Source organism: Lolium rigidum, chromosome 3 (assembly GCF_022539505.1).
Source record: "Lolium rigidum isolate FL_2022 chromosome 3, APGP_CSIRO_Lrig_0.1, whole genome shotgun sequence".
Lineage (NCBI taxonomy): Eukaryota > Viridiplantae > Streptophyta > Magnoliopsida > Poales > Poaceae > Lolium > Lolium rigidum.
Genome location: NC_061510.1, coordinates 309,318,199 through 309,331,131, shown reverse-complemented (window position 1 = coordinate 309,331,131; position 12,933 = coordinate 309,318,199).

The following is a 12,933-nucleotide window of genomic DNA, read 5'->3' as shown; positions in this document are numbered from 1 at the left end:
AAAACGTTAGTACCAATGCAATTAACAAGTGCCAACTCAAATAAGAGACAAGTAATATGAACTAAATAGCATGTGCCTCATACTTTGTCGGTCGAAACAAATAGTAACATTCGGGGATGGGGTAAGTGAAGCCAAGTAGGATGCACAACAGATTGATATTTGTGCCATCACACTAGGTTCACTCACCCCACCCCGCAGTGTACAAGTGACCAAACATTCTAATCATCGGCCAACGCAATGAACAAGTGCGAACTCAAATAAGAGACAAGTAGTATGAACTAAATAGCATGTGCCTCATACTTTGTTGGTCGAAATAAATAATAACATACAGGGATGGGGTCAGCGAGGCTAGGTAGGATGCACAATAGATTGATATTTGTGGCCATCAGACCAAGCCTCACTGGCCCCACCCCGGAGTGTACAAGTGACCAAACATTTTAATCATCGGCCAATGCAATTAAGAAGTGCGAACTCAAATAAAAGACAAGTAGTACGACTTAAATAGCGTGCCTCATAATTTGTCGGTCGAAACACATATTAACATCCAGGGATGGAGTCAGTGAGGCTAGGTAGGATGCACAATAGATTGATACTTGTGGCCATCGCACCAAGGCTCACCGGCTCCACCCCGAGTGTACTAGTGACCGAACATTCTAATCATCGGCGAACTCCAAATACGAGGCAAGTAGGGGTCGAGTAAATGCAAATAATTGTTAAGGTATCTACGGCATAATCTTGAAATATATAGCAAAGTAAATGAAACTATAGACACCTGTTCACATGCACATCCATACAACTAAATAAAAGCAACAAGTCGATTCTATGGGAATATGTAGCAAGTATTACAATACGGAAGTTCAAAGACATATCGTTCAAGCTTTAGCAATAGTGTTCCCGTCGTAGGATCAGGTTGTACGCCTAGGGGGAATGGACGGCAGCCCTCAAGCGTGTTGAACGGCCTCTCATCACGCGACATCTCCAAGCGGAGTTCTATCTCGTCATTAGGTGGTAGACCGTAGCCGTAGAAGAACTCGCCAGACCTATTGTTGACATCATGCACGATTACCGTGCAAATGAACTAGCTGGATGCGACCCCAGTTCTTTCTAATCTCTCTATCGGGGGCATCCGCCATGTTTAAAAACCTCTCTCCGAGACTCTCTCGGCAGCAACATGTCATCTGCGTACTTTATGTACTCCTGCATCCGAAGGATGGCGTACCACGCGTCCATCCCATTGTCTTCATTCGATCGCTCGAGGCAGGGAAGTTGGTTGTGTGGGTTAAGACCAAGCCTCCTCGGGATTTCCTCTCTACTTTGAGGGGCCTGCCTTGTTGGCGAAGCCGGTGAGAGCATCATTGAGAAGGGCCCCGATGTTGGTGTAGTCTTTCTTCTTGTCCCTACCCGAGTCGAGATAGACCGCATGCGAGTGTTGCGGGTGCACGACGATGAGGGTGCGATACATGTCTCCGCGGAAAACACACGGATTAACCTTTGGAAATGCAAATGGAGATATAGGATAGAATGGTGATGGGGACTAGCGAGTGATTACTTACTCGGGGAAGTAAGGGATGAGAATTGCGCCCTTCTTAATGTTCGCCGACATGAAATCCTCGACCTGCCGGGTGGCAATCGCCCGATCCCCGGCGTTGCGGATGATGCTCTCCCGCATATAGAAGGGGTCCATTATCGCGATGGTCGGCGTCCCCTCCTTAACGATCTGGGAAGACAAGCTAAGAGCAACTAGGCGAACCACACTAAAGTGGAGCATTTGCATGCGATAGATGTTGAAGATGTCATTGAACCGGATGAAGCACAAGTCCGCGGGGTACTTCTCGACGAAGTTCATGCCAGTTGGCACCTTCGCCACGAAGAGAGGGTAACTAGGATTTTTTGATTTGAGAAGCTGCCTCTCCAAATACTGGACTTGGTTATGCAAGCTCGCCATATCCCCGGTGAGTAACTTGAGGACATGCTCCGGCAGCATCGGTTCACCCAAATGATGCAGAGGTCGCCAATTGTTTGGCAACTTGTCAAGGAGTGCCACCTTGTCCTTGTCTTTGGCCGCCGCCTTGTCTTTGGCGTCCTTCTTAGCTGGCCTCTTCCTCTTCTTGGGTTGTAGTACTGGACCATCTCCCACCGCCGTAACCGTAGCACGGAGTGTGTTTGGGCTCCAGCATCTTCTTGACGGCGGCGGCGGCGACCTCCTCAGGATTTTCCTCCTCAGCCGTTTCTTGAGAATCGAACAACTTCTTGGAGCACCCATATTTTGAGGCCGGCTCATCCTCATGGACAACTTGTGAAGACGTAGGAATATCCCATTGGAAGTCGTCACGTTCGTATTCCTCGGCCTCTGGCGCCGCTGGCTGTTGTGGTGGGGCGCTGACCACCGGCGCCGCTGGCCGTTGTGGTGGGGCGCCGACCTCTTGTGCAGCTGGCCGTTGTGGTGGGGCGCCGACCACCGGCGCCGGCCGGCCGTCGTGGAGGGACGCCGACCTGTGGCGCCGCAAGGTGCTTGTCTTTGCTTGCCGTCGACCCCGAGTAGGTGTTGATCCTAATTAGGGTCTTCGGCCATAGCAGTACCCAACCCTTCAGTGAGGCAAGATTCAACGGGTCTTCGTCATCGGCACCATGCGGTTGATTAGGAGGAAACAAATCCTCATAGCCCGGTAACGCCCGATCCACTTCAACCCGGTAAATGTCATCCTCCATATCTCGTGTGTGCCACTTCTTATCCAGGGGCCGAAGGATGGACCCCTCGCGACGTCTTTGAGTTCGCAGTTTACTCTCATCAGGAAGGTGCATGGCGTTGAGAGCGCCTGCGAGAACATGTGTATGGCGTTAGAGAGAGGGCAAGGATGACGAAACTAATATATTAACTTGATGTACACATGGGTTAATTACCGTGAGGGCGTTGAGCTCGGCTAATGTCGACGGGCCGGCACATGCGGCGGCGGGCGTGCAAGTGACGGAGGGGCTGCTACCCGGCATGGACGGTGAATCCCTAGCACCGGCGACATTGCCGGCGGCCGGAGGAGTCTCCATTATAACATTGTCATTGCCGGCGGACGGCGGCGCCATCGAGTTGCTGCCGTCGAAGCTAACCACTTGCATTTTCGGGGGGGGGGGGGCTTGTTTGCCACCCTCATACCACGCGTGTAGAGCGTTGAAATCTGCTTGGACCGAAGCGGCGACTTCAGCTTTGACTTCGAGTACGAGCGTAGCTTTGAGTTGCGGTACCGGTTGCGGTACCAAACCAGCTTGGACTTGGGCTAGGATTGACTCCCTCATTTCCTCCGCCTCCCGCTGCTTCCTCTCACTGCGCGCATTTTTATCGGCCGCAGACGACAAGCCATAGTGACCATGCTTGTAGCCTGTACCGGCGCCAGCCACACGGCCTCTATGCGGCCTTCTCGTCGGTGAATGCTCATTAACGATGTTTAGCGCCCGTACGAGAGGCTTGTCCCGAGCTACCCTGCCCGTCGACGCCCGGGAGGAGGAGCCTTCGTCACATTGAGAAAGTTTTTGTCTTTCTTCTTCCTGCGGAAGAAACGCGAACCATTTAGAAATGTTGCTACTATTATATGAACGATACTTGATCTAATTAAACCGGTAAATTGCTTACCGAGTTTTTTCTCCAACGCCAGGACCTTCTTGTCGTTCGTGAACCAAATTATGTCGGTTACGACCTTCGGGTCCGTGACAAGTTCCCCGGTTAGTTTCTTCTTATGGTACCGGGACCCGATGAATCTTCTTTCAAGCGGGTCCTTGTACTTGAGCCAGGGGTTCTCAATGCCGGCATTTACATACGCCTCGTCCTCCTTCGCCCAATAGGGCTCCTTTCCCTCGTACCCACGGCTCCCAAGGTTGTGGTTGCCGATGTTAAGCTCCCGCATTTCCTTCCCCCACAACTTGCGATTCTTGGTTGCTTGTAGCTCTTCATTGGCCACAAAAGCATCAAAGTCCGCCTGGGAGACATGCGGAAAGGCGGAGTGGACCTCTTCGAAACCTTTGCCCTCGGCAATCAGCTTCCGCACCATGTACTTGTAGCTGCTGAGGTGTTTGGTGAACTTCAGGAGGGCTTGTGAGTTCACAATGTTATTGGTTTGATCAGTGGAGGCGTAGTCGCCTAGGAACTTGTATCGTGAGTGCAACCTCGCAATGAGCTGGGCTCGCAGAGGCGTTTTGCTCTCAGCTCGGAGGTCCGTCTCGTTGAGATTGACGACCTCTCGGAGGATACATGCCAGTTGGTTGCCGTACCCCTTGGCAACATCCTTAGGCTCCTTCGGCAATCCACTGGCGGGGTCCACCTCTTTGACTGTGTCTCTGCCGGTGCCGACCGTGTTTTGGCGCCTTGCCTTCCGCGGCCTCTTGGAACCACTTGTCCCGGTGCCACTACTCCCGGCGGCGCCGCTAGGATCGTCGCCGCTTGTCTCGCCGCCACCCCGGCGGCGCCGGTTGCCTCGTCGCCGCTTGGCGCGTAGGTACTACCCCCGGCGGCGTCGCTTGCCTCGTTGCCGCTTGGCTCGTCGCCACTACCCCCAGCGTCATCCTCCATCTCATGATCCTCGTCGCCGCCAACACCAGCGGCCTCGGCATCCTCCTCCGTCCTAAAGAAGTGCCTATTGTAGTGCTCCTCTAATTATTCTTCAGACGCCATGGTGGCTTGCACTAATAGAAGATGAAAAAGAGTTAGAATTCACGGAAAAATTCGGCATGACCTTTGCTAAAAATTGGTCATGCCGAGTGCTAGAATTGCCGGAACGGAAATGAATCGACATTCCGGCACTCAATAGCAACTCAATCCCTGTAACGAGAGACAGTATAACTTGACCATTACAGTAGGGGGAGCAGCTTCATTTTCATTTTCATTTCACAATAACCATCAGTAATAGCACTACAGTAGCATTACAGTAGCACTTAGCATTACAGTAGATGAATGTAAATCAAATTCTCACACTCAGACAACAACAGCTTTAGAGCCCTGGACACTTACAGTAATAGCACTTACAGTAACTACTGACTATGTTCTCTGTATTAAGAAAGAAATATTCCAGTGAGTCAGTGACAGAATTTCATCATGCTAGCCCTGGATTCAAACCAGAATTCAAACACTAAAATAAAAACCAGAATTCAAACACTAAAATAAAAACCAGAATTCAAACCATCTTTAGCATTTTACACCTTAACCATTTTACATCAACACCATGCTACTCTCTGGCTACATAATTAAAATTGGTTTAGTGTCATTTCTCATTTGTGGATTATCAGAAAGCTCCAATTATATTTCCTTGATGTGAAAAATGAACTAAATGAACTAAATTTCAAACCAGAGAACAAATTCATTTTCTTTTCTTTTTTTCAAACCAGAGAATAGCACTTGTTCTTTTTATGAACTAAACCTACTGCTAGCACTTGTTCTTTTTAAATTAAGTAAACCTACTGCTAGTGAACACTTGACAGCATCCATTGATATAGCACATTTTTTCAAACCAGAGAATAGCACTTGCTCTTTTTTCAAACCGAGAGAATAGCACATTTTTTCATTAAGCATTATTAAACCGGATAATAAATGTGAGGCATGCCTAACCCTAACACTTGCTATCGGTGGCATTTGATGCTTGGCGGTTCTTGGCGATGAGGCATTTAAATGAACCGGATCATTTTTTCATTTTATATATCAACCAATGAATTTTATATATCAACCAATTCTTGGCGGTAGGCATTTAAATGAACCAGATCCATAAGAAAAATCAAACTGACCAACCAATGAACAAAAACACACTGAACAGCCATGCTCTTTAAGCAGGTGACCAAAAAAAATGATGAGGACATACCACCCAAATTCTTGAGAACATGTTCAAGATTTAACTAAACCAATTTAGCTAGCAAACCCATTTTCATTTTCATTTTCATTTTCATTTAATGAAGAACCAGCATACTGCCTAGTGCCCATTTTCATTTTCATTTTCATTTTCAAATTTGCTATGAACCAGGGCATCAAATTCAATTTGCTATGAACATTTGATACATAGCAATAAGCAAAAAAAAATCTGATGCAAGCAATAAGCATCAGGAACTACTGCTGGTTTTTCAGAACTCATATACTCAATTTCATTTTCAACAACAGAGAGCAACCAGAGAGCATCTAGCAGGAACCCTAACCCTAACTAGCAGTAGGTAAATCCTAACCCTACGGAGGAGGGGATAGGGAAGGGGGAGGGAAGGGGAGAGGAAAGGGAAGAGGGAAGGGGAGAGGAAAGGGAAGAGGGAAGGGGAGAGGGAAGCTCACAGTGGCTGGCGCGCGGCTCCTTCTTCTCCAACGGCGGCACCGACGTCCCCTCCTCCAACGGCTGGCGCGCGGCTCCTTCTTCTCCAACGGCGGCGCCGACGTCCCCTCCTCCAACGGCGTGGCGGCGCTGGTGGAGGATGGTGGTGGGGAAGAATGGAGGCGGACGGTGGAGGGGGGATTTGGCGGTGAACGGCGGCGGATGAGGAGAAAGGGGATGGGATCAACGACTGTGTACTGGAGAAGATGAGGAGAAAACGGTTAAGTCCGTAGTATACCTGTGCTAGGCTTATTGCCGGCGCACCACGTACCTGGTTCGCCGGGGACAAGCATACCCCCGGCGAATTAATAAGCCTGGTGCGCCGGCAATAAGCCTGGCACAGCTGTAACCTGGGACATGTAGCTAGCCTGCCCATTTCCTTTTCTTTTTTCCATTCTTTTTCTTTATTTCTTTTCTCTTTATTTTATGTTTCTTTTATTTTACCCAAATGCTATACTATTTTATTTTTCTTATCTTTTCAAGATAATAACAAAGCAATATATATATGCATGAGTATGCAAAAACAAAAAATATGAGTTATACATACACAAAATATTGACTATTTTATGTTTCACTTTCTTTTATGTTTCTTTTCTTTTCCCACAAATCCTATACTATTTTATTTCCTTCTCTTTTCAAGATAATAACCAAGCAATTAATATTAGTTATACATGCATGCCTAAAATAATGACCAACACAATTAATATAAGTTATACATAAAATATTGGCCATGACCACATGAGTAGTTATGAATTACACAAAATATGAGTTATAGATTGCAAATAAAGTTTTACATCATCGATTGAGAAGAGTGTTTCACTTTCTTTTTGCTTTTCTTGCTCGTCGTTGAATAATTTAGCCCCGTGTCGTGACTTCTTCTTTTGAAGGGTCGACCTGACCTCGGTAGCGTGGTCCTGCTTCTTCTTGTGGTGTATGTTGTGTCTTCGTCCTCGGATTCTTCCATCATTGGGTCTCCGACTTGTCCTTCGAAGTCTTCCTCGTTGGCGACTCCATCCATTCCGACGATGGTCCTCTTGCCTCTCCTCACGATAACACGGCTAGGCCTGGATGGGTCGGTTATGAAGAAGCATTGGTGCACGTGTTCCGCCGGTACCCATGGCTCATTCACGCGGTGGCGTTCGTGGACTTTGATTTGTTCGCTTCGGGTAGAAACATGGTGGTGAAATACCGGTCTTCTTTTGTGACGTTCTTAGCCCATCTGATACGGAACATCGGCACTTTCTCCCCAGCGTAGCTAAGCTCCCAGATTTCCTCTATTCTTCCGTAGTATCTAGTCTTTACGTCACCCGTCCGAGGAATCCATCGTTACCCCGAGTTACGGTAAGCACTTGTTCTTGTCTTTTTCTTCCGTGTAGAATGTGTACCCGTTGATATCGTACGCTTGGTAAGTCATGAGGTTGGGCGCGGGGCCATGTGACAAGGCCAATACTAGTTTATCCTTGTCAGAATCCATTGGTGGGGGATTAGCATCAATGTGGTCTTTGAACCAGCGCGCGAAAGAGGAGTTGTGCTCTCGTATATTTACGCTTCCATCATCATCGGCTTGCCACTGTTCTCTATCATGGTTTTGTGCTCTTTCAACCAAGGATCGATCAAGTCAATGTGTTGTAGCGCTACTAAGTTGGCCCTATCAAAGTCGGAAGTCCGACCGGACATGTGCACGTGCGGTTCCTTCCTTCCATTTTTGTGGCCTACTCCCTCGAACCTGCGGAGGTGCTTGTTTTGAGGCAAACCAACGGGGTCCTCGATGTCTAGATAATTCGTGCGAAAAGAGATGCACTCTTCGGTGAGCCAGCCACGTACGATGCTTCCATCCGGATGTGACCTGTTACGAACGTATCCTTTAATGACCCCATTCATTCTTTCAAACGGCATCATGTTGTGTAAGAATGCCGGCCCTAGATCGACGATATCATCCATGATATGGACCAACGAGATGGACCATCACGTCAAAGAATGCAGGCGGGAAGTACATCTCAAGCTCACATAGGATCACCACGATCTCTTCCCGGAGCCTTGCGAGTTTCTTCACGCTTATCGACTTCCGAGTTATGACGTCGAAGAAGTTACGAGCCCGATCAGCGTTGCACGGACATGGTCATCCATTATACCTCGGATTGCAACCGGAAGAATCGCGTCATCATCACGTGACAGTCATGAGACTTCATGCCGCTGAAGTTTCGTTTCTTGGGGTCCATGTATCTGCTTATTAGCCCGGAGTAACCGAAGGGCACTCTGACTCCTAGAAGGCAATTGAAAAATTGATCGACCTCGGCCGGACTAAAAGTGAAGCGAGGAGGGGGACGAGTAATAGTATGGCTGCTTAATCCTTTTGCGCTTCGACCGCCGTCCGCCTCCTCCTCCGACTCGTCCCTCTTGGGCCGCCGGGATCCGAAGCTCTTCCCCGATGCCCAAAACTTTCAGGTCGTGTCTTGCTTTCGGCCCATCTTTGGTCCGGTCCCGGCATGTTGAGAAGAGTGCCAAGCAAGCTCTCGCACACGTTCTTTGTAATATGCATGACATCAAGGCAGTGAGGTGTATCGAGAATTTTCCGATGACGGCAAGTCCCAAAACACGGACCTCCTTTTCCATACACCAATGAGCGGCGTCGCCGTTGCCTTTTCTTCTTCTTCTCTCCGGGCTTTTGACGTATCTTTCCCGGCGGAGGGCACTCCTTCCAACCTTTCGAGTAATGTATCGATCTCTTCGCCGCTCTTCTTCCGTGGAGGTCCTCGGGGTTCATTTGTACCATCGAACGGATCTCCACGCTTTCTCCACGGGTCGGTCTTCCGTAGCCACCTTCGATGCCCCATGTAAACTATTTCCGAAGAGCCGGGATCCTTACCAAGCTGCAAAAACATCGTCTCTTCCATGCACTCGACACATGCCTTGTGTCCATGGCACACCCGGCACGAAATGTAACCGTATCCGAGGTAGTCCTGCACCGTCGTGATCAACGCGGCTCTCAAAGGGAAATATTCTTCCGCGACGGCGTCCCATGTATCTACCCCTTCCTCCGCCCACAACGTTTCAAGCTCCTCCTTTAATAGTTCGAGATACATGTTGATATCGTTTCCTGGCTGTGTCGGCCCTTGAATTAGCATACTCATCCGTATGTACTTCCTCTTCATGCACAGCCAGGGCGGGAGGTTGTAGATCCATACAAACACGGGCCATGTGCTATGTGTGCTGCTCCGGTTTCCGAACGGATTGAATCCGTCCGTGCTCGCACCCAACCCGATGTTTCGGGTTCTGCCCCAAAACTTCCGAATTTATTGTCTTATGCTTTCCACCGGCTTGCATCCGAAGGGTGTGTCGACGACCGGGTGCTCAATCCGATCTTCATCATTCAACACTGCCTCCTTTCTTTCAGCGTGCCGGCCGCATGAGCTTTGCTTCCTTGCGGTCCGCGTAGAACCGTTGCGGCCGGGGCGAGCGGGAAGTACCACACAACTTTCCGAGGAGCTTTCTTCTTCCCTTTCTTGTACCGTTCAGCGTCACACACGGGACATTTGGTCTTGTCCACGTGCTCCTTGCGATACATGATACGATCGTTGATGCGGGCGTGATACTTTTCGTGGGGTAAGTCGAGAGGGCACGTGATTCTCTTGGCCTCGGCTAGACTACCGGGACACGTGTTCCCGGCAGGAAGGAGATCTTTCACGTATTTCAGGATGTCGTCGACGCTTGTGTCCGTCCATCCGTGTTTCGCCTTCATCTGCGGCACATCGAGAGCTACTCTCAGCGAGACTCCCCCAACCCGCGACTCGAGTCGTACAACGGAGTATTCGAGTCTATCTCCAGGTTGCTCAAGCTTTGATTTCCGCTTGGCGCCTTTCGTCTTTTCGAGAAGCAGATCTTGAAGATGAGGGTCCCGCACGGCCGAAGCTAGCGGCACCTCTTCGTCGTCGTCAAGGTTATTGTCATCGTCAAGGTTATTATCGTCGTCAAGGTTATCGTCTTCGCGACAAACTCTTCATCGTCATCAATGTCATGATGCCCTCCTTCTTGCCGGCCATTATTACCACCTGCTTGCCGTCGCCCCATTGACCTCCGCGCCATCATCGCTCATCCATTGAGTGTGTCCATGCATGAAACCATTAGTGAGCAGGTGCCCCTGCAATTTTCCTGAATACGGGTCAAACCATTTCCCTCGTTTGCATCTCCGGCACGGACACAATACCTCCGTGCGTTTATTTTCATACATGTCGATGATCGCGTGTTTCAGATATCTCATCACGATGCTTTCACTCATCTCGATAACCATTATCGCCTGCATGGTAAGATTACATAATTGATTAGAACCATGCATCCGTCGGTAGTTTTTACGGAAAATTTCGGCATGACCTTCCTACACGGTAGGACATAGGAGCGCCAGAAATGTGCCGAAACGGAAACTTGAAGAATCAACATTTCGGCGCAACGTTGGCAACTCATTTTCAACGCCAACACACACACAAGCACAAGCACAACATATATATATATATGCCACACACGAGAGCTTTGCTTCAAATGTCCAACATACGTCGATTTCATTCCTCAATTTGTTCATTAATCACCTATTTGTTTGATATAATTGTCGACGAGATCGAGACAACGCGCCGCGACAATGGCGTATGGAAGCCGACTTTCTAGATCTAGATCTAGATTGAGCGGTCAACGCGGGATAGTAGATCTAGATCTACATAGGGGGATGTGGGAGATGCATGTAGGAAGGGAAGATTTTCTCAAAAAATATGATTTTGTTTGGTCAAATTAGCTAAATTGGGGATAGGAATAGGCAAAAATGAGCTGGGTTGGGAGAAGGCTCGGGTTGTGTGGATAAGTGGAGTGTAGTGAGTGTGTGAGTGAATGTGCTGGTTGGTGGCTGAAATAACTCCCGAGTTATTGCCGGCGCACCCGGGCCGTGGTGCGCCGGCAATATATACCCCATCCGGCTATAGTTGCTCCGGGCCGTGCCCGAGAAACACCGCCGGCGCACCAGCCCAGGGAGCGCGCCGGCAACGAGCAGAATTACCGCCGGCGCGCTCCCGGGCTGGTGCGCCGGCGGTGTTTCCTGGGCTCCGGCCCGAACCGGCCGAGCCCATGCCAGGAATTTGCCCCGGCGCGTCTTCTCCGGAGGTGCGCCGGCAGTATGCCTGCATCGCCGGCGCGGCGACTTCCTGGTGCGCCGGCAACACCTTCCACCGGCGCACGTCCTAGGTGGTGCGCCGGCACGTTTTTCCTCCACCTATAAGCTTTTTCCTAGTAGTGCTATGGGATTATGCATGCATAATCCCATAGGATTTAACTACAGATTTTTTGCATTATGTTTTATAGTAATTTTTGCATCACTCAATCTTCTTGTAAACAATCATTTTTCTTCCGAAGCAACCAAACAAACGAAAGTCTCGTAGGAATTGGCATGAAGTTGCATTCATGTGTTTTTTTTTTCCTATTGAGACATTTCTAAATTCTGTGAATCAAATAAGACTTCAAAATATTTACGTAAAAGATAAACTTACTACAACGCCAATACAATAACCCTAGCCTTATATAAAACAGACCAGTGGTGGGAAAATGATTATGTGAAAACCTAATTAATGAAAGAGCACATATACGTTAGAGTATATATTAATGTATCTACATCCAAAGTCTCTTGGTGGCGAACACAAGGCAAAGTAATTATTTTTCTCATGAAATACAATAGCTCGTTTTGGTACAATCAACTCTAATATGGTACGAAGCAGTAAAACTCAATCTTAGTCATGAATTTATCTAATTTAAACTGATGTTTTGTAAAATTGGGTAAATTTTTCTTAGCATTATTCTATTGATAGAAAGTTATTTGAGAGAGCTTAGCTTGTGCCATATACAACCTCTTTTCCCTTACCCTCACTATTTCTTTTCATCCCTTACACCTCGAAGCCGCCTGATGCCTTTGCGCTCTAGATCCGGGAGCGGACCACTGCATATGTCGAAGGGTTGTCTGTCTGTGGGGCGACGCAAGGTGTTAACTATGGCTCCACCAGAGGCGTCCTCATGCACTGCTTGTTGGAGAAAATAGCCACCCGCCACTGAAAGGAGATGTTGCACCACCAGCATTGTCCTACCGCTCAATAGGAGAGCGGTGACACCCCAAAATGAGGAGGTTGCAATTTCTCTACTTTTTTTTTTCAAAATGTTGAGAGTACCTTTATGGGATTTGTGAGGAATTTCATATGCATGATAGTTGTGACCAATATTCTAAAAGATACGTGTGGTTTCCTGTTTATTTGAAACAAACTTATTTACGAAAGTTATGTGCAAATTCAAAGATGTGATAGCTTTTAATTTTTCTCAAACTCTTAGCAAGTTGTGTGGGGGTTTCTGAATTTTTTTGAGAGTTTAGGAAGTTGTGTTCAAATTTCATGTTGTAGGTTAGTTTCTCTATAAGCCATGTGGGAGTTCCAGGACTTCACACTAATTTCTGAAAATTTAGAAAGTTGTGTGCGATTTTCTGAAATTTGGAAAGTTGTGTGCAAATTTCAAGAAGTAGCTTAATTTCTGTACAAACTTTGCGGGAATTCCGCGATTTCGCACTTAATTTGAACAAAACTAAATTATA